This window comes from Pongo pygmaeus, chromosome 3 (genome assembly GCF_028885625.2).
Source record: "Pongo pygmaeus isolate AG05252 chromosome 3, NHGRI_mPonPyg2-v2.0_pri, whole genome shotgun sequence".
In the NCBI taxonomy this organism is placed as follows: domain Eukaryota; kingdom Metazoa; phylum Chordata; class Mammalia; order Primates; family Hominidae; genus Pongo; species Pongo pygmaeus.
The window spans coordinates 56,161,198-56,182,628 of record NC_072376.2 but is presented as its reverse complement, the minus strand read 5'-3'; the positions used below and the strand labels follow the sequence as shown (position 1 = coordinate 56,182,628).

The following is a 21,431-nucleotide window of genomic DNA, read 5'->3' as shown; positions in this document are numbered from 1 at the left end:
GCAAAAGTATGAAAATAGTGTATCCTTAGTGTCTGCCACTCTACTTTGCATTTTCTTTGGCTCCATGGAAACAGTAATTCCATTTCACTTACCTTATGTAACTAGTGTTTCTCTATTTACCCACTAAGAAAATTTGTTCTTGAACAGGATATAGCTTTGTTCAATTTAATTTGTAATGTACAACTCTTCGAATGCTACCCTATTGGCTCAGTGCTTGAGAAGAGTCAGCTAAAAAGTAAGAATGGAGGTACTGTGTAAACAGCACCCAGTGATCTGCCACCACAGATCTGCCTTTGCCGTTCCCTTACAGAAACAAAAGTGTTTAACTGGACTCTGCATAGCCCATTCTCCTTTGGGGCAACCGGAATCATGAGAAGATGAAATAAGCAAGAGTCAACCACTCAAAGGGAAAATAGGAGGGAGCAAAATTTTACATGTTTGATTTTATTTTCTTCTATGGCTATTTCAATTTTATCCCTGACTTTTTGGGGTGCAGGGGGCTCTCTTAAGCTGACTTTGCAACCAGTCACTGTAAGCATTTAAAAGCAAATGACAAATGACAGCCAACCAATGATTCAGGACCTGCATCTCTCCCCAAGCCCACACTCTGACCTGCTAAAACTCATTGTATGCTCCTGGTTTCAAACTCTTAATTCCACATTTCAACTTCATACCTTCCTTCAAACTTCACTCACATTGCTCTCCATTTTGCTAATAGACTCTTAGCATTTTGGATATTGGTGATTCTCCACTGTTTTTGGACTTAACTACTATGGATAGCATTTCCTCTGCTTGGAACATTTTTCTTGCTCCCATCTTCTTCTTCTTCTTTTTTTTTTTTTTTTTTGAGACAGAGTCTCACTCTGTTGCCTAGGCTGGAGTGCAATGGCATGATCTCAGCTCACTGCAACCTCTGCCTCCCAGGTTCAAGCGATTCTTCCACCTTAGCCTCCCGAGTAGCTGGGACCACAGGCATGCATCACCACGCCTGGCTAATTTTTGTATTTTTAGTAGATATGGGGTTTCACCATGTTGGACAGGCTGGTCTCGAACTCCTGACCTCAGGTGATCCACCTGACTCAGCCTTCCAAAGTGCTAGGATTACAAGCATGAGCCACTGGGCCCTGCCATGCCCTCTGTCTTTTAAAGTCTCACTTATCCTTCAAGATTCAGTTCAAATACAACTTTTTCATTGACACTTGTTATCATCCACAGCTCCGAATAAATTGTTCCCTTTGTGCTAATGTAGGCATTCAGTTTACGTTTCTCATGGTATCAGTCTTAGAGTGAGTTGTATGTGTCTGTGTCCATCAGCAGATTAAATAACACACACACACAAAGCCTTTTAATTATTTTTATATCATCTCATTGTGGTGGTGCCCATAAGTATCTGGCTTTGTAGCCCTCTCCATCATTTCTTCACTGCTCTGCATTCTAACCCTATCAATTTATAATCTAAATAAAAAGCACAATTGTTATGCAAAAACTGCCAACAAAACTAGTCTTCTAATCACCAAATTTCTCACCAAATTGCAATCAATAAGCACGACTCATGAAAATTTTGGAGTCACTCCTAACCTTAGTGCTTTGATTATAATAAACATTAAAGATTTGAATTAAATGTTATTGAAGCAAAAAGCTATTCAATTTTTCTTTCAACTTTCCCTTTGGCCACAACTAATCATCCCACTAGTTAGATGGTAAGTTGTTGAAAAGTAAGGCTTTTCAGATAGTAGATTGAGATTATGTGTAAATATAGAATTTCATTTAATTTGGATATATTATGTAAAATATAGTTATTTTATATGCATATCTGAATAATTGCAGAAAAATTTAATTATTGCTCATGAATAAACAGATTATAGATCATCTATAAAGGAATTACAAAGGTCACGTTTTTAAAAATAGCACATTCATAATCAAGATAATTGGCTCTGTGGCAAGACCCATTGCGGTCTTTCTACAGAACTACTACTATAGGATCATAATCAAATTTGTCAGCTGATTTCCAGCAGCAGAGTTCATGTTTCTTATAAATACATGAGAGGGAGAAGGAGCACAACCTCATTTTTAAGCCCTAGGTTGAGACCACAGTGCTGGCTGAAAAATGATAAACTTTAACTTTTTAGGTGAATTCATTTTATGTGGAAATCACATAGAAAGAATAAATATAACAGTGATAATATGTTTCTGATACATTTCAGGCATCAACCAAAGCTCCAAAAGGTAGACATAATGTTACAGAAAAATTGTTCCTGCCTACCAACAGATAATGTATATAGCTATTTAAAATAATCTCACTAGACCAGTATATATTATAAAGTTACAGATTCTTATAATATATATATTCAGTATAAAGCCAAAAATTATCATATCAGAATTTTAAATTTAATGATTTAATCATCTATTTTTGCTGGTACTGTCATATATACTTTTTCCAAAAGCTGAAATTTACCCTATCACAGTAAAGGACAACATTTTCTGGTATCCACATGGAGGATTATTTTATTTTTTAAATTTTCAGTGTAGCCCTAGAATTGAAGACTGTTATGTTATTTATTTGTTCACTTTTTAAACTTTGTGCTTTTAAAAAGGAAACAATAATAATGTTTGATGTTTAAGCATGTAGATGCAAGACATAGCATTTAAGAATATCAATGTGTGTGCCTACTATGCCTTACTAGCTAAATATTCTACTGTTGTAAAACAGGATGATTTGGTTATGTTGACTTCTTCAGATTCCTGAACGGTCCAATAACAATGTCTTTCCTTTACTGATATCATATATAGTCACTGTACCAAACATCATACATTAAGAAAATCTGCATCCTAGAATGGTTTAGACATGCAAATATTTGAGTTCAAATACGTATCAACCACTTAGTAGTTACATGACCTTGGCATGCTACTCAAACATCCTTGTGCCTCCTTTTCCTCGTGTATGATTTGGTGATAATAATAGTACTTAACTCACAGAAGTGCTATGAGCAGGAAATTAGTTAATATATGAACAGTGCTAGACAAATTATAAGCGCTCCATAATTGTTAATTGTTTTTTGTTTTTTTAGTCCCGGCTTTGTCACCAAATAATGTGGAACATAGTAAGACAAGTCATTTACTCTCTCTGTCAAATGAAGTTTACAGCACCTTCCTTAACTAGGTACTAAGGTTGCTGTAAATGAAAAGTTAAAAATGTTAGTAATTTACATATTAACTTACTTAAAAATATGATTTCCGTGTAATTGATTAACCTTAACAGAAATGGAGCAAATGGGATTAAAGATGTGTTGAATGTAGGTATAATGGTAAATGGGAGATACGAATAAAGGAAAAAATAGAAGAAGGGGCCAGGTGAGGAGGCTCACACTTGGAATCCCAGCACTTTCGGAGGCCAAGGTGGGCAGATCACCTGAGGTCAGGAGTTCCAGACCAGCCTGGCTAACATGGTGAAACCCGTCTCTACTAAAAATACAAAAATTAGCCAGGCATGGTGCCACATGCCTGTAATCCCATCTACTTGGGAGGCTGAGGCAGGAGAAACGCTTGAACCCAGGAGACAGAGGTTGCAGTGAACCGAGATCGTTTCACTGCACTCTAGCCTGGGTGACAGAGCAAGACTTTGTTTCATAAGAAATAAACAAATAAAAAATAAAAAAAGAGAAGAAGGAAATAAGCCAAAACACTGTCTATTCCTGAGTTGGGAATTCTATACATACTTAACAGAATGTATCACATGCACAGACCAAAACCAACAATGTTTATAAAGCACAGAAACCTGAAAATTATAGAAAATATAAAGAGCAATGGATTTAGAAAATGCAACATGATAAATGCTCAATAAAAATTAGTTATTATAAATAAACATATCTTTGGAACAAAAATTTAATGTTTATATTTTTATCTCCAGTTTACTAATTGGAACATAGAAATTCAGAAAAGTAAATTGCCCAAGGTCCACAACATAACTAGAACAATGTAAAAGCTGGAATTCAAGCCCAAGTTCTCTGCTGATACAGCCTGTGTTCTTTCTAAGAATATTAACTGCCTCTCAATTCCATGAAATCACATTATGTAATATGCCTCAGGCAGTGGCAGAAACCTAGGCTGAAATAACCAACACTACTTGCCAAACACTTTAGAAAGATTATGTTTCTTCTCCATTACAGAAGTGGAACATATGGTTCAGGTGGGCAGACAAACAAGTGGTTAATGGTTTCATCAATATCCTAAAGGAAGAAGTTGAATAATTAATTGACACTAGAAAAACATTAACAATGCAAGACTGAGAAGGACTGATACAATCATCTATAAGTCTCTAAATACTCAGCTATGTAAATTTTATTTTGTATTGTTCTATGTTGTATATACTGAACTGTATAGGGAATTTTAAGGGTAGTTTTGCCATATGCAATTTTAACCTCTTATATTGGCTTCTTATGACCTCAAATTACACTTCCCAACCACTGATGACAGGCAAATTTAATTTATTCTCCTTATAGGACACTGCTTCTTATATTTCCTATATAAGTGAAGGTAGGCTAACTGTTATAGTCCAGGAATGTGAAAATATCAGTAGCTTACCACAGTAAGCAATTATTCTCATTCAAAAATGTCTAAAATGGGTTTGCCTAGTAGGTGGTTGACTCGTGTTCAAGTTGTGACTCAGGGATCTGCACCTCTTTCATATTGTGAATGCAGTCTACCATCTTCATCTAAGATCTATGAATCATCAAGGAGGAAAAGCAGGAAAAAATCCCACATAAGAAATTTTGTAGGCCGGGCCTAGAAGTCTGCAGATCTTATAGCATTTCTACTGTAGATATAGTGTATGTTATATACATTACAGTGTATATACAATATACATTCTTGTGGATAGAGAACTCAGTCACATGATTGTACCCTTTTACAATGGAGGATAAGAAAGGTAGCCTGCCTCTGTGTACAGGAAGATTTGGTGATAAACTAGGCAGTCTAAGAGATAGTCTCTCTACTGAAGATGATGTCTCATTCTAGATTTCCACATATTCAAATATTTTAAGGACCCTTCCAAATGCATCCTTCCCAAGAAGTATTCTAGGATCCCCCAACACAGATGTGATTTCTGCCTTATGTGATGTATTACACCAGATCGTAGGGTTTTAATTTTGTTTTGTTTTTACATTGTTCTTAAGGAATTTACCCTAACAGCAAACTACAGAGGTTAAGCATGTGATGCAGGGGCCAAAATTGTGAGTTCAAATGCCAACATGTTTACTTACCAACTTCATGACCTCACAAACTTGCTTCAACTTTCTGTAACTTTGTCTCCTCATCTATAAAACAATGCATACCTCAATGTCTGGTTAAAAGTTTCAGTTAGCATAATATATTTAAAGCTCTTAAAAGACTGCCTGGAACAGGTGAGTACTCAATAAGTGTTATCCATTATCTTAAATCTGCCATTTATTACACATCTGCTTGTCTCATTTCTTGTACTAAACCACAACCCTCCTCAGGACCAAGATCATACCTTACTCTATTTCAGATGTTATGTATTTCCTCTGTAGTACTTGAGGAATATTAGGTAATCAAATAATTAGTGGATTGAGACAAGTAATTTCTTTCAGTTCTTTTTAAAGATTTTAAATGCCCTGTCTTTTTTTATACAATGAGAAAAAATCAGAACAAAATTCATAGTGATGCTTCATACTCAGTTGCAAAATATTAAAATATATGTATTCATAATTTTCCCCATTACTTCACACAGTTTAGTACATAAACGTCCACCTAAATGTATAGGGTGGTATTTATGATTGAGTTTTACCCTGTGTGTCCTTTATATTAATGTAAACTCTTGAACAGTGACCAAAAATCATTACAGCTTGATGTCTGTTCAGTGGCTGGAATGAAATGAATTGGTCTCAGTCCAATTCCTAGTGGACAAGTGTCTAAATCAAAAAACACCATCACAATTAACATTACTTTACTTAATAGTTTTAACCACTGAGGTCAAGGATAAAATGAATAATAAAATTTGAACTAACCTTGCAATACAAGTTGTAACTTCTTCCCAAATAGAGCTTGGATTAAGTTAAAAGGAATGCCTGATAACTAGTAAATTTACAGAATAAAAGGAAGAAAGAAACTCCAATGAGGATGTAATTTTATACATTGTAATAATCACATAATTTTATAAAACTGGATTTTCTATAATAGTCATTCCTTTTCACAAACAGCCTCAAAATGTTTTCTTCAAGAAAAAATAAATTCCTATCAAATCTTAAAAGAATGTTTAACTTCCTATTAATATTCGCAAATACAGTTGAGAATTTAATTATAAGCATATTCATTTCATCCCCAAATCACATGTAGAAGACTCACTGATAAATTTCTAAAAGCAAGAAGAAACACAAATATTCCCTAGAGTCTTCACAGAAAGGCAGAAGAAACACCTTTGGATACACAGAATTTCACTGAAGGACTTAAATTTTCAAAGCCAAAAGTCTTTTTAGTTAACAGAAAAGTAAAATCTGAGTATTTATTTCTTTTCACAGAATGATAGGATGCTGTATAGTTCATGTTTTAAAGAAGTCCTGACATTTCGTTTTTACAAAACGTAATTATGATTTTTATAAATTGACTTAATTTACTCAGAGTGACACAGGGATCTCCATTCTTCATGTGGTACTTAGTATCTGTACTGAAACATCACGCATTAATAAAATTTCTTATTTTTATATATATGTGTGTATTTAACATTGTTCAAAGCACTGAGAAAAATATCAGAGAGCAAAATAGGCAAAACTCTCTGCGCTCATTAATTTACATTCTAGCGATGAGAAAAAGATAAAAATGAGAATAATATTTAATAATGCAATAGTAGAAGGTCAGGGAGAGCAGTGTAGGCGGTAGTATATTCACCTGCTAGGGATGCCATGACAAAGTACACCAGCTTGAATGGCTAAAAGAAAAGAGATGTATTGTCTCAGTGTTTTGGAGGATAGAAGTCTACAATCAAGGTGTTGGCAGGGTTGGTTTCATCTGATGGTTGTGAGGATATGCTCCAGGACTTTCTCCCAGGTTTGTAGATGGCTGCCTTCTTTTTTTTTTCTTTTTTTCTTTTTTTTTTTTTTTTTTTTGAGGCAGAGTCTCGCTCTGTCGCCCAGGCTGGAGTGCAGTGGTGCGATCTCAGCTCAGCTCACTGCAACCTCCGTCTCCTGGGTTCAAGCAATTCTTCTGCCTCAGCCTCCCGAATAACTTTTTTATTTTTAGTAGAGACAGGGTTTTGCCACGTTGGCCAGGCAGGTCTCAAACTTCTCACCTCAGGTGATTCGCCCACCTCGGCCTACCAAAGTACTGGGATTAGAGGCGTGAGCCACTGTGCCCAGCCGTTGGCCGTCTTCTTTCTGTATCTTCATAATAGTCTTCTCTTTGTACCCCTCTGTGTCCAAATATCCTCTTCTTACAAGGACACCAGTTATGTTGGATTATAGTCCGACCCCAATGACTATATTTTAACTTAATTACTTCATTAAAGGTCTAATCTCCAAGCACGGAACATTCTAGAGTACTGGGGTTTATGACATCAACATAAAAGCTTGGAGGGATAGGGGACACAATTCAGCTCATAACAGCAGGGGGAGTAAAATTAAAATTTTCAATGGAATGATCAAGTTAGATTTTATTGAAATGGTTTGGGCAAAGGCACAAAATAGATAATTTACAAAACAAAACAATTTAAATTGCAATTTTGTTTATAATAAAAGTTTGCAATAAAAACCAAATTTGGAATTAATAAAAATCAAGTAAAGCTAACTAATATAAGAAGGAAGAATTAGCTCAGAGAACTCATGAAAAGACCTGAGGAAAGCCCCAAGATCACCACCCAGAAAGCCTGAAGAAACTTGGCAGTGCTGTCTCCCTGTTGATTTTCTCTGCTTCTCTCTGCACAACTGCTTTGTTCTCTTCCAGCAGACCCACTCTCTCCACTAGACAGTCTACATGGTTGATGATGGCTCTCCATGGTCCGCAGTCTATACATATTCCATTTTCAGCAGGTTGTAGAGACTTACTAACCATTTTTCAATGCTAATTCCAAATTCCAAGGAGAAAAAAGTCTGACTGGCCCAGTTAACTAATGGACAAAGACCTAGGATCATGCAGAACAAATTTAGCTACCCACAAGCCTTCTCCATGGAAGAATGCTAGGGATATGACTTATGGACTAAGCAAATGCCTCCAACATAGTCTATAAAAGACAGTAAAGGCTGGGCGAGGTGGCTCACGCCTGTAATCCTAGCACTTTTGGAGGCTGAGGCAGGTGGATCATGAGGTCAGGAGTTCAAGACTAGCCTGACCAACATGGTGAAACCCCATTTCTACTAAAAATACAAAAATTAGCCGGGCGTGGTGGCCCAACACCTGTAAATCCCAGCTGCTAAGGAGGCTGAGGCAGGAGAATCGCTGGAACTCTGGAGGCAGAGGTTGCAGTGAGCCGAGATCGCACCACTACACTCCAGCCTGGGCAACAGAGCAAGACTCCGTCTCAGTAAAAAAAAAAAAAAAAAATACAGTAATGTTTTCCTCTTCAGATATTGAATATTTCTTTTTATAAAACTTCATTGTTTCAACCCTTTTTCTTTATCTACTGTCACTCTTCCTTCATTAAAATTTACCAACTCTATATAAAATTACTCTAATCAGCTCATCCCTCATGTGGAAAAAGAGAAAGAGCACAAGAAAGGAAGTCATTAAAAAACCCAAGATCTTGGGTGTGCTACTTTGTACCACTCACCACGTGTTAAAACTCTTCTCTCACTATAGGGTAATTTCTTGTTTACTTAAATCCACAATTACTTATTCAAAATTTATTCAAAAATATGTGTATTAATTTCTCACTGTGGGTCAGGGACTCTGATAAGGCAGAACCTCTAAACGTGGGATAGGGAAGGGTTTTATCTTACCTGCACTTAAGGGTTATTACTATTTGTAATTTAAAATTCCAATCTGCTTTATAATAACCCATACTTACCTCATTAAAGTTTGCAGCAAGATCCTCCTAGGAAAGTGAAGCAGAGAAAATGGAGGTAGAAACTGTAAGTTTCTGGAGGACAGGAGCTGAATCTTGTTACCTAAATATGAAGGATTTAACACATTTTTAAAAAACTACATAGTGATGTTTTGTGGACAATATTCCACATTCTCATATCTCACATCTTTAAACAACATTTAAGGAGAAATTTCATGCTGGATGCACCACGTCCAGCTGACAGATTAGTGAGAGTTAAATGAATGTGAATATAAGACTGTGAAATAACTATGAAATAAGAGCATTTTGGTTGGTGCACACTATTCCTATGACAAAATCTTTTAAATCTCAAAAGATGTACAATCTCCTTTTACTGGTACAAGGATTACCAAAAATTTCACATATGATGATGGTTTTATTTTATTTTACCTCAAATTTCAGCCTCTAACTTCAACATTCATATATCCCAAAAGTAAGCAATCCATGAACAGCTCCACAATTTAGGGTTATTAATTAGAATAAAGTTAGCAGTTTGACTACAGAGTTCAGCCTGTTTTCTTGTGATTCTTTAATGCGGTTGACTGCCTGCAAACATTTAAATGATTCCCCTGCCACTTGTCTATGTATTTAAGCAAATAGACTATTACAAGTACAAAGACGTACTTGGTTTTTCTAATTTGACAGAGGATAAAAGAAGGCTTTCGCAGCTTTGTTTTATTTCTAAACTCATTTAGCACCAAGTGCATATCCACTTTGACTTTTTTTTGAAACAGGTTCCTTATGAAAATGGCCTAATAATGAGTAGTTGGACCTAGAGTTTTATCCATCCCCAAATGAGCCCCAGCTTGTTTCTCGGCATTTCTTTCATAATTATGTTCCCTTTCAGCCTATTCTGTGGTTTCCTCCTGAACATATTCTCTTTTGTACTGTTTCCTTTGACTGTGAATACCTCATTATACGTGGTAATTTTTATTATAAGTCTACCATATAAATTCATCAACTGATATCTAGGTGTCTACCTTTCTTGAATTAATAATTTATAATATAGGTGCTTGCTCAAAATTGCATTACTCATATTAGGGAAATATGCATAAATAAGCCATTCAATTAAAAAGAATATGAAGTATAAATGTTTTATAACTCTTGAGGTTGAGCTATGCCTAAGCCAAATGCTTGCAGGCAGATTGTTTTTAAGACTGTGACTCTGTAAGCAGACATGAGGGACAGGGACAGGGAAACCCGGAAGGAGGGAAGATAATGTAAGATCGCAGAACCTGAAAAACTAAGTTTCAGGACATGAGCTCCTTTACTCCTTTGTAAGTGGATCATATTCTGTAGTGTCCTACAACTGTTCAAATGAGCTCAAAGTGCTGATTGTTAATTTTTCAAGAATTTTTTCAAATCAATGTTTCAGCCATTGATAGTTTAAAATTAGCCACAGTGCTGGTATTCATACCACGGAAATGAGCAAGCACCACCCATTAGAGCATGCATTTTTCACCTGTGAGACATCACTTATGAGTATTTTTATTTGCTCTACTAAGGGTCTACAGACTAAAGCAACATTTTTTAAATAAAGAACACAACCACACCTATTTATTTATGTACTACCTATGCCTTCTCACAACTCAGACTTGAGTAGTTTAGGCATAGATCATCTGGCCTGCAAACCCTAAAATATTTACTAAATGGCTATTTGCAAAAATATTTGCCCATTCATGTTTTGAACTATACTGGGTGAATTTCCAACCTTGGTAACACAGAACCCCATAGCAAGATTATTCCATTTATACCTTTGCCTTTGTTTTTCACTATTATAGGAGAGGCTAGCCTCATCTTCCCTGAAAAGGTTTACGCATTTCTTTCCTAATCTTTGTGTTTGGTTTCTCATATAGGAGTACATATCTTGGCTCCCTAAATTTATGTTATTATGTATTAGTTTTATTGAGATTTTAAATAGAAGCAGATTTTAAGGTCCCAGACCCTGGTATAAGTACACTTTAGAAAAAGTTTAACAAAATCCTACCATTAGAGGTAGATTTTATCTCTTGTTTAAACTCTGAATCTCTCCGGCATCATATATCAGTTTCTCCTTTGTGTGGCTGCTGACTTAATCTGTGTCTCCATCTTGGCCTTCAGTTTCGCAATACCCAAGGTCCTCTTGACTCCAGCTATAGACTTCAGTAAGTCAGTGATGAGTCAATGTTTTTTCCAAAAAGCTATGTAGCAACTTTGAGATTCCTAAGAGTGATCTTAAACGTCTGCTTCTTATTTTCTAGGTCTTTATTGGATTCTGTTTTTCTTCTTCTATTTCTTCTTTTGTCATAATTCCACCACTAAAATAAAATAAGTGTAGCTTATACAGATCTAAAGCAATGTATATAGCTTTCCTTGATTATCCGGCTTTTCCTACTTTTCATTATTATTTAAATTTTTTTAATATTATTTCAATCAATATTTGCATAACTATCTTTATTTCTAAAGCACAGCTGTTCTTTTCCACATTAGACTGTTTCAGTTATTAACTGCTAATCCCAATACTAATTATAATGACTGATGAGAATTTCATAAAATTCACAATCATGGGAAAACCATTTAAGAATTATATGCCAAATATAATACCAATTCTAGTTAAAATCTATTATATTTTTCCAAATTTATTTTGAAATTATGTTGATCCAAAATATAGCCATAGAGACCAAAACTAAAAATATGCTATTTTAAATTTTCCTTTCCTAAGATGCTAAATATCAGAACAATGTTACCACCTTATAATTATCAGGTAAAGAAAAAAAGGTGGGTTAGTTTTGTTTCTATTATCAAAGCAGATATTAGGTGTTTTATCTTTCAAGAATCTTGCAGTGAATGAAATTCAGCTTAAACTAAATTAAGCAAAATGGAAATAGGTACAAAGGTGAAATCTCGGCATAGAGTACATGACTAGAGCAGGACTTTCTCTCTCTCTCTCTCTCTCAACATATATATGTGTGTGTGTGTGTGTGTGTGTGTGTGTGTTGTATGTATATACATATGTACAACTCTATCCCTATTCATATCTCTGTCTCTTTTCTCTGCTTTCACATATGTTGGCTTTCTTCTCAGGCAGATTCCCTACATGTAGCAAAAATGACAACTACAACAACTTTAAGTTTCATATTAGCTTTTGAGAGCTAAAAAGTAAAATAACCTCTTTACCAATAATAGGTCAAGAGAATGTGCCTTGGGGGGATTTGGATGGTCCCAGCAAAAATGGGACGTTGTCTTTTCCTAAACCAATCAATGAGGGCAAGGAAAATGATACAGTCTGATTGACTGAGGCTGGATTACATGCTCTCATCTTCAGTATTTGGGGAAAGGCCAAATAAAAGTCTCAATTAATAATGGATTCTGTCAATAAATACATAAACAGCAAGAGAAGGGAAAAAAGAGCCATTGTATCTACCCATGTCTTCTATATGGACTATAAAAAGCTGCTTATTGCTAATGTGAAAATTTCCACTCTAAGGAAAGTGTGTGCTAAAATGAAATATAACTAAAAATTTAGCACTGTCCCTCTTCACTAGAAGGGCTTGTTCCATTTCAGGTGAAAGAATAATGAATAAGTGAATGAATGCATGGGTAAATGTTTAAGTATGGACTTGTCTTCTATGTCCAGGGCAATGCCTGCATTCAAAACTTCAAGGTCAAACTGACCATCCGTCAATACTTAAAACAGGCATAATCAACCAGGGGTTGATGTAGCCATCTGGCCAGTATATATCTACACCCCTGGAGTAGGCCCAGAGCCAGAAAAACCAAAAGAGACAGCTTAGGTCTGGGGAATAGGCCAGGTTTTTACTCAACAGCAACGTTCTGAAGAATGCGTACTTTAAAGTCTTTCTTCAAAAAGGCCCTCTAAAAATAAGGAAGTCATCATCTCATGGCTTGAGACTTTTGAATCCCTGAATTTTGTAAACTGTCTCACTTTTCAACTGCCTAAAATCCCTCTATTCTCTGTAAGTGCACAGTAAAATTTCTAATTATTTAATTTAATGCATAGATCTTTCATTCAATAGTTTATTCATGCAATTTTTTGCAATGTTGCTTTAAGTCACAAGACATTTCTTTTATTAAATATTCTGCATTCTTCCTCTCAATACCAATCCCTTTACCTTCGCTTTCCTCTCTCCTTTCTCTCCAGATTTTATACTACCCACTCCAGACTGAATGAATGCCAGCTTGATTAACACAGCACTCAATTTTAGGATGTATTTTATTAATTTCTAATTATGTGTGTATATGTGTATGAGCTTTAAAAATTAGATGGTAAATATGATTCACTGATAATTATATCTCTAGTCCTAAGTCCGATGGAAGACTAACAATTATTCCGTAAAATAATTCAGTTTGTTTCAAATGAAAGTACCTGTGTCTGATTTGTGGTATAAAATCATTTGTACTTTAAAGAGAATGGGAAGGCGTCATAAGGAAGCTGAAAGAGATTTCTTGATACTTTTAAAGGTTCTAGAGATTATTTGCTATGATGACTTCAAATTCAAAATGCAAGACTTTTCTTGCTTTCATATGTGTGAGAACTATTTTTCTCTCTCTTTAAGACAGAAAGAGAAATAGTAAATTCTGTGGATAAAATGCAACAGTGGGATGGTAGCGAAGAGACACAAATGTTTAAATGACCACATGTGCAAATATTTTACATTTGATAGATGTTTACATGTTATATTTTGGAGTCAGTTTGATCCTGTGTGAAGTGAGAAAAAAAGATAGTGTTATCTTTACTTTGAAAAATCAGTAACTGGAAAATTAAAAAGTTAAGTGGTTAGGCCAAGTTCATGAATCATATTAATACATGAGTTCATCCTGTAATATGGGGCAGGATTATAATTACACTGAAGTTTCCCAGTCTCTTTACTTATTGATGAATTACATTTGATCAGAAGTATCATCCTTTAAGTATTAATTTTCTTCATTTTGAAATAAGGGTAAAATAGTACCCACTAAACAAACTCACGGTGAAAAGTAAAGGGAAAAAAATGCATGGAAATCCGTGCTCAACAGGAATTGTTTATTTTGCAGCCACTTCAGCAGCACTCTCTGACTTTACCAGGCCAACTTGCCTTGTTTAAGAAAATGTTTGCCTAGAAAAGGCAGAGCAAAAGTGGAAAAGAATCATATATTCTAGCTGGCAGATATGTAAGAAGAGAGGCCCCAGAAAAAACTCTGGCAATTCATTGTGCAGACCAACAAGAAGTGTTACTGGTTGAGAGTAGATCAATTGTCATGGGGGAAAGAGCCTGTGGCTAAAGATGGTGAAGTAGCCTCAGGGTAGGATGGAGAGGAAGGAATGTATGAATACCGAATGCCATTTCCCCATGAGACATTTGCAGTGGGAGATGATTGCAAACTAGCTAGGACCTACACTGGCCAACACAAGAAAATGCTTGCAGTTTCATAACGTTTTCTATATCGAAATGCTAGTTTTCTGGACTAAAACACTGGGTTAGGTATTCATTTTAAGGAATAAAATGCTATTAATATTGGTGTATTTTCATTTTTCATATACAAGTTGCTTAATATTCACAGACTTTTAAAATTTGTAACAGAAAAGCTGCTGCAGATGTTTATATCAGGTACATGGAGAAACTGGAAACTGAGTGTAAGCTAAATGTTTTTAGGTCTGGGCTAACAATTTAGAGAATTTGTCAGAGTACTTAGATGCCTGTAAGTGTTATTATACCACTTTCCTTCATTTAAAATTCAATGAACATTAACTTTAGATAAATTTTAAGGCTCATGAATAAAAAATTCTTCCATTTAGAGTTTCTTCAAAGTTCCTTAGAATTTATTTAATTATTCTTGAACTAACTAGGAAAAACTTAATATGGTAAGTATAGCCATCATTCTACCATTTATATTTTGATAGCAATTAATCAAGTTATTTACCTAAACAACAGTATATAGCTCTGAAATGAGAAATAAGAGTCAGCTTCTCAAAATGTTCACTAAGATCAGAGAGATGTTTGGAAGAAAATATAATTGAAGAACAGACTTTTTATTATTATAAACATTATTATTAACAATATTAGTATTGAGAGCAACTGTAGATTTCTCTTCCTCTAATTATTGATATTGTTATGAAGCCTAAGATTAATAATATACGAATACTGCTAACACCTTACACATATCAAAATCTCATCCATCACAAATAATGTTATCTTTGCTTCCTCAGATTCTCCCCATTAAACTACCTGCCCTCTGTAATGTAGCTCTTCTGTGCTGCAGAATTTGATCCTACACAAGAAAAGAAATGATGGGAGAATAGGGAGGAAGAGAAGAACTTGCCAAGTAGCAACATATAAGAGGCCAAGGGCCGGGCGCAGTGGCTCATGCCTGTAATCCAAACACTTTGGGAGGCCAAGGCGGGCAGATCACCTGAGGTCGGGAGTTCGAGACCAGCCTGACCAACATGGAGAAACCTCATCCTACTAAAAATACAAAATTAGCCAGGCGTGGTGGCACATGCCTGTAATCCCAGCTACTCAGGAGGCTGAGGCAGGAGAATCACTTGAACCAGAAGGCGGAGATTGCAGTGAGCCGAGATTGCGCCATTGCACTCCAGCCTGGGTAACAAGAGTGAAACTCCTTCTCAAAAAAAAAAAGCCAAATACAAACATATAATGAACCTGAGAGAAAAAGAAGAAAGAAAATCGAAGCTATATGGGCTAGAGTCGTATGAAGAGAGAGGGATAGTTGATACTTGGGCAGTGAAGATAACTGCAATATAGATGGATGGAGTTTTTTATTAGATGGAGCTTTATCATTCAAACACTGGAATTCCCTGGACACATGGGTCCAGAAATCAAATCCTAGCACTTTGGGGACCAAGGCGGTTGGATTGCTTGAGTACAGGAATTCAAGACCAGCCTGGGCAATATGAGGACATCCTGTCTTTACAAAAGATTAAAAAATTAGCTGGGCGTGGTGGCGTGTGCCTGTAGTCCCAGCAACTCAGAAGCTGAGGTGGGAGAATCGCTTGAGCCCGGGAAGCAGAGATTACTGTGGGTCGAGATTGCGCCACTGCACTCCAGCCTGGGTGATAGAGCAATAAAATTTTGAAATAATCCTGGCATAAAAAAAAAAAAACAGAACTGGTATGGATTTAGAATGATGATACAAAAGAGCAAAGGTCAATCAGGGTTCTCTGAATTAGAAAAAGTACCATTAAGAAAATGACAATGAAATGAAGTCAGGAGGACAAAGTTGAAGAAGACACCTATTTATAAAGTGGATATACCAGCCATAGAACTAAACAAACACTGAACTACATAGTCTATGACATTAAAGAAGCTAAAATATCCCTTTATTAAGTGTTGAAATAGAAAACAGTCATTACCTGCCCATTGACACACACATTCTCACATCCCCACACTTGATTTCTTAAGAAATCAAAGTCACTGTGAGAAATAAGAAGAGTTCCAAGTTCACCTATCATGAATAAGTGAGGGCTTCTTCCCATATCTCAGTGGTCAAAATCAAATCCTCACAAGGGAAAGGGGTGCTAACAGGGGACTTAAAATTGGTTACATTGTTTGCTTTGGTTTGAGCAAAGAACATCTTCTTGTGGTAAACAGCTATTAATATTGTTATAAAGTAAACAGATTAAATTCCTTTCTGAAGCTACTTATTCACAGACATGTGGAAAGTAAGGGAAATAAATAGTAAGTCCCCGTCCCCAGCCTATAGTTTGAGAGGTGGGACTGTGTTGAATCTAAAAAGCCTCTGCTTGGCAGGGTTTCTGGAATTTTTCAAGATCAATTATGCAGCACTTGCCAAGCCCTCCTCCTCTCTTGCCCCCAGTAAAAGAACAAAAAGAAAGGGGGTCAGTGTGTAATAGATTGTCAATAAAAGGACCATCTGCAAGTCCTGTTTAAATATTGGATTTGCCTTTGAAGGCATCTATGAATATTGACTAGGGTAAATGTGTTGAAAGGGTGAAATTTTTAACTTATAAATTTTCCCAGCCATTTTACCTCATTAAATAAAGAGAAAGAGAATGTCCTTTTTCCTTATTGAGTTCCTTTCCACTACCCATCCTTTTAAAAAATTATTTGTCAGAATTTCATGAGGCAGAATCATAGAATAGGTAGAGAAAGGAGCAAAGAAGTGGAATAGGGAAAGACCTTTTATAAGGCACTAATATTACCTACATAATAAACATAATTAGAGATTGGAAAATAGGGAAAGGAAAAAATCTGCATTGATTGGATAGCATTGAAAGGGGATTTATTATTATTTACTTGTTATCTATCCAGATATATTTTTGTGCATTCTTTTTAGAGAAAGGGAGCCTCCAAAGCAGTGTAAGGTAGTACAGAATTGGAGACAAGACAAAAGAGATAATGAGAAAAGTTTCAAGATTTAAACATCAGAAATATTATTACATTTATCTATTTGCATGCCTATTTGAATTTGACTAAAAATAAGATGGAGTCAGAAGTTCTAGGATTCACAAACTTTATAATATATGTTTATCATAGACAGGACATATTCAATAGATGACTGCTGTGTTAGATCCTTTATTTATAAAATAGTACATTATTCACAGGAGTGAATCAGATTCAGAACCTTGGTAACTGCCTGGGTTACAGAGTGAGACCCTGTCTCAGAAAAAAGTATAGATAACAGATATTTTAATAATGTATTAGAAATGAAATTATGCACATAAACACTTCACTGTGCATTGATTATTTTTACCATCCTTTTAGAGCATAAGAAGCAGATAACCTGTCAAGATGTTCTCTGGAATAGAGAAAATCGAGTTTATTTCCTTCTAGAAAAGTAAATGTCCATTGTGATATCTTAAAAATGAGAAAAAGTTATGACTACATGTTTACAAATTAGAGAGAAACATTATAGAAAAATAATTTAATTTGTTAACACCAATAAGAAAGCAAAAGGATGCTTAACATGGCATGCCAAAAGCAGTTTAACCAAAAATCTTCAGGGTGCAGCAAAATTCTATAGACAGTTTGTTTAAACTTTTTACACAAAAATTTCAAAAAATTTTTCAAAGATTGTTTTAGGTATCTCACTGGAATTATTCCATGAACCAGAATAAATTTCTGAATGTCTGAGGACATTTATAAACAGTCCCATTTTCCTTGATACTAAGTTGTGGAGTCCCCAATGCTGACTACTACTTTAATTATAATTCCTAATTTTAATTCTTATGTTGGTGTTAATTCATTTAATACATTATTTTGAGACTGAACACTGATATTTCTGAACTCTTATTAGCTCTAGGAAAAGAAGCTATACATTTTTGGTACCTGAGTGAGTCATCCTTGTTTCTGGAAGCTAACATTTTGAAGAGCCTTTATAGTCGTGTAGATGTAAGGAAAATACCAAAAAAACAAAAACAAAACAAAACAAAAAACATTACTCCATCTTTCTTTTTTATTTTCTTTTTTTTTTTTCTGAGACGGAGTTTCACTGTTTTTGCCCAGGATGGAGTGCAATGGCACGATCTCGGCTCACTGCAACCTCTCTCTCCTGGGTTCAAATGATTCTCCTGCCTCAACCTTCAAGTAGCTGGGATTACAGGCATGCACCACCACGCCCAGCTAATTTTGTATTTTTAGTAGAGATGAGGTTTCACCATGTTGACAAGGCTGGTCTCAAACTCCTGACCTCAAATGATCCACACACCTTGGCCTCCCAAAGTGCCGGGATTACAGGCATGAGCAGCCACACCCAGCCAACTCCATCTTTCTATAGAGACATCCAAATAGTGAATAATTCAAAAGCAGATGTTTTGGGCTCAGATGCTAAACTATCTGTTTCATAATGTATATTTTTTAGGTAGGGATATCTCTCTACAGATAATTATTATGTTATCTGAGAACTCCAAGACCAGATATTAGGTAAAGGGACTTAGTAAAGAGAAAATATAAAAAAAGAGACTATAGTTTAACTAATAAGTGATCCCTAGTATCATAGTGATAAGTTTGGCCAAAGGGGAATAACAACTACTAAGAACATGGAATAATGGGGAGGCTCTCAGGCTTGAAGTTCAATTTTTCCTTCTAATGATTATTTTTATCACTTTTTAATGTTATTTTAAGCATTTGGAATGTTTAATTTAAACATTTCAGATGAGTGGTAATTTAAGGAACAGAGAGAGCTTGGTGTGTGTATATGGTAATAGAAGTGACTCAAGGAGTTCCACACTTGTTAGAGTAATTAATGTGCAATGATCAGAGTTGAAGAGAAGTAAACATCAGAAGTATTGGTGAAAGACACTGAACTGCCTATATTTATCAAGAGACGGTCACCAGCTACCAAAAATGTATAGCTTCTGTTCCTAGAGCTAATAAGAGTTCAGAAATATCAGTGTTCAGTCTCAAAACAATTTATTAAATGAATTAATGCCAACATAGAGATTAAAATCATGGTGTATAAAGTAGTAGTCAGCATTGGGGACTCTACAACTTAGTATCAATGAAAACGGGACCATTTATAAATGTCCTCAGACATTCAGAAATTCATTCTGGTTCATGGAATAATTCCAGTGAGATACCTAAAACAATCTTTGAAAATTTTTTTGAAATTTTAGTTTAAAAAGTTTAAACAAACTTTTCTGAGTACATAAACCTACCTGTCCAATGTGTGAATGACGAAAAAATTTAAATTTGAGATGAAATGCAGTTTTCCTAAAATACCATTTGCTGAAATCTTCAGTTAAATACTAATTGCTTTGGTTTTTGTCTTAAGAATACATGCACATTCCTTCAGCTAGCTGCTTTTATATGTAATTGAATCTTCACAGTACTTTAAGGTATATGTTATTTTCTTTTTTTCACAGGTGAGCACAGGTAAGAAAACAGATTTAATGACCTCTACAGGTCATGATTTTAGTCCACGATACTACACTGTTCCAAAGAGATTGAATATACCAGACAGTTTACTTCCTTGGTCCTTTCAATGGTGAAGAATCCCTAGAAGTTAAGAATAACACAAAGTATAGCCTAAAGATTATTACTGCAGTGCAAACACATATTAATTGTGGCTATGAGATTTTTTATTATTCTTCAAATTTTCCCTTGTCTTTGACATTGTGCTTATATATATTTGGTAGGCAAGTGAATAATAAAACTTTTTTCTAATCACAGTTTGTCTTCTGAATGATCTCTTGCCTATTCTTTTTTTTTTTTTTTTTTTTTGAGACAGAGTCTCACGCTGTTGCCCAGGCTGGAGTGCCTTGGTGTGATCTCGACTCACTGTAACCTCCACCTCCCGAGTTCAATCGATTCTCCTGCCTCAGCCTCCCAAGGAGCTGAGATTACAGAAGTCTGCCACCATGCCCGGCTAAGTTTTGTATTTTTAGTAGAGACGGGTTTTCGCCATGTTGGCCAGCGTGGTCTCAAACTCCTAACCCCAGGTGATCTGCCCACCTCAGCCTCCCAAAGTGCTGGGATTACAGGCGTGAGCCACAATGCCGGGCCAATTCTTTCAAGATATATTTACAAATATGTGTGTTTTTTACATTTATTAAACACAATATCTATACTTGTTTCTTAAATAAATTTAAAACAAAATCTGTACTCATGAACATTTTTCTCATCATTGAATTCTATCGTACTAAAAGTAAAGATGGCCTCTCATTGATACTGCAGAGATTTTTTTCGAGAGAGTGGATAGGTGAAGACAGATGATATAATTTGAAGATTTTTATGTTACAAAAGTCATCCACACAGCAAACATAAGAACTTCAGTAAAATAAAATCAAAAATAAAATCTTTCTTGAGATCCACAGCTAAGAAAATATCATTTGTCTAAAATATTTAAGAAAGCAGTATCCACAGATGGTATTTAATAATATTCTAATATCACAATTTATAATGAATTTAAATGAGAATTGCTGCATGCCTTCGTCCACTTTGTATTACTATAACAGAATACCTGAGACTGAGTAATTTATAAACAATGGAAGTCTATTTGGCTCATTGTTCTAAAGGATAGAAAGTCCAGGAGCATGGTGCTGGCATTTGGTGGTGGCCCTCATGCTGTGTCATCCCATGGCAGATGGTGGAAGGGCAAAAGAGCAGGAGAGAATCAGAGAGAATGGGTGATGCAGTCATCTATTTTATCAGAAATGCACTCCTGCGGTAACTAACCCCTTCCCACAATAATGCCATTAATCCATTCATGAGGGCAGAACCTTTGTAGCCTGGCCACTTCTTAACAGTCTCACCTCTTAATACTCTCGTGATGGTGATTAGATTTCAACATGAGCTTCAGAAGGGACATCCAAACCACAGCACCGCAGAATATGGGAAATTGCTAACATAGACCTGCTTATGGCACTTGCACTTAAATACCTTAAGATTTACAAAGACATTAAACAAAATTTCTTGCAGTGTCAGTG

At 35.5% G+C, this 21,431-nt stretch overlaps 1 long non-coding RNA gene across 1 annotated transcript; it reads left to right on the top strand.

The window, feature by feature from the left end:
* The first annotated feature begins 4,066 nt into the window (after window positions 1-4,066).
* LOC129034872 (uncharacterized) lies at window positions 4,067-15,348 on the top strand. The gene is made up of 4 exons (XR_008502042.1): window positions 4,067-4,186; window positions 5,172-5,399; window positions 9,021-9,074; window positions 15,234-15,348. It is a non-coding gene; the product is annotated as an uncharacterized LOC129034872 (long non-coding RNA).
* Window positions 15,349-21,431: the final 6,083 nt, after the last annotated feature.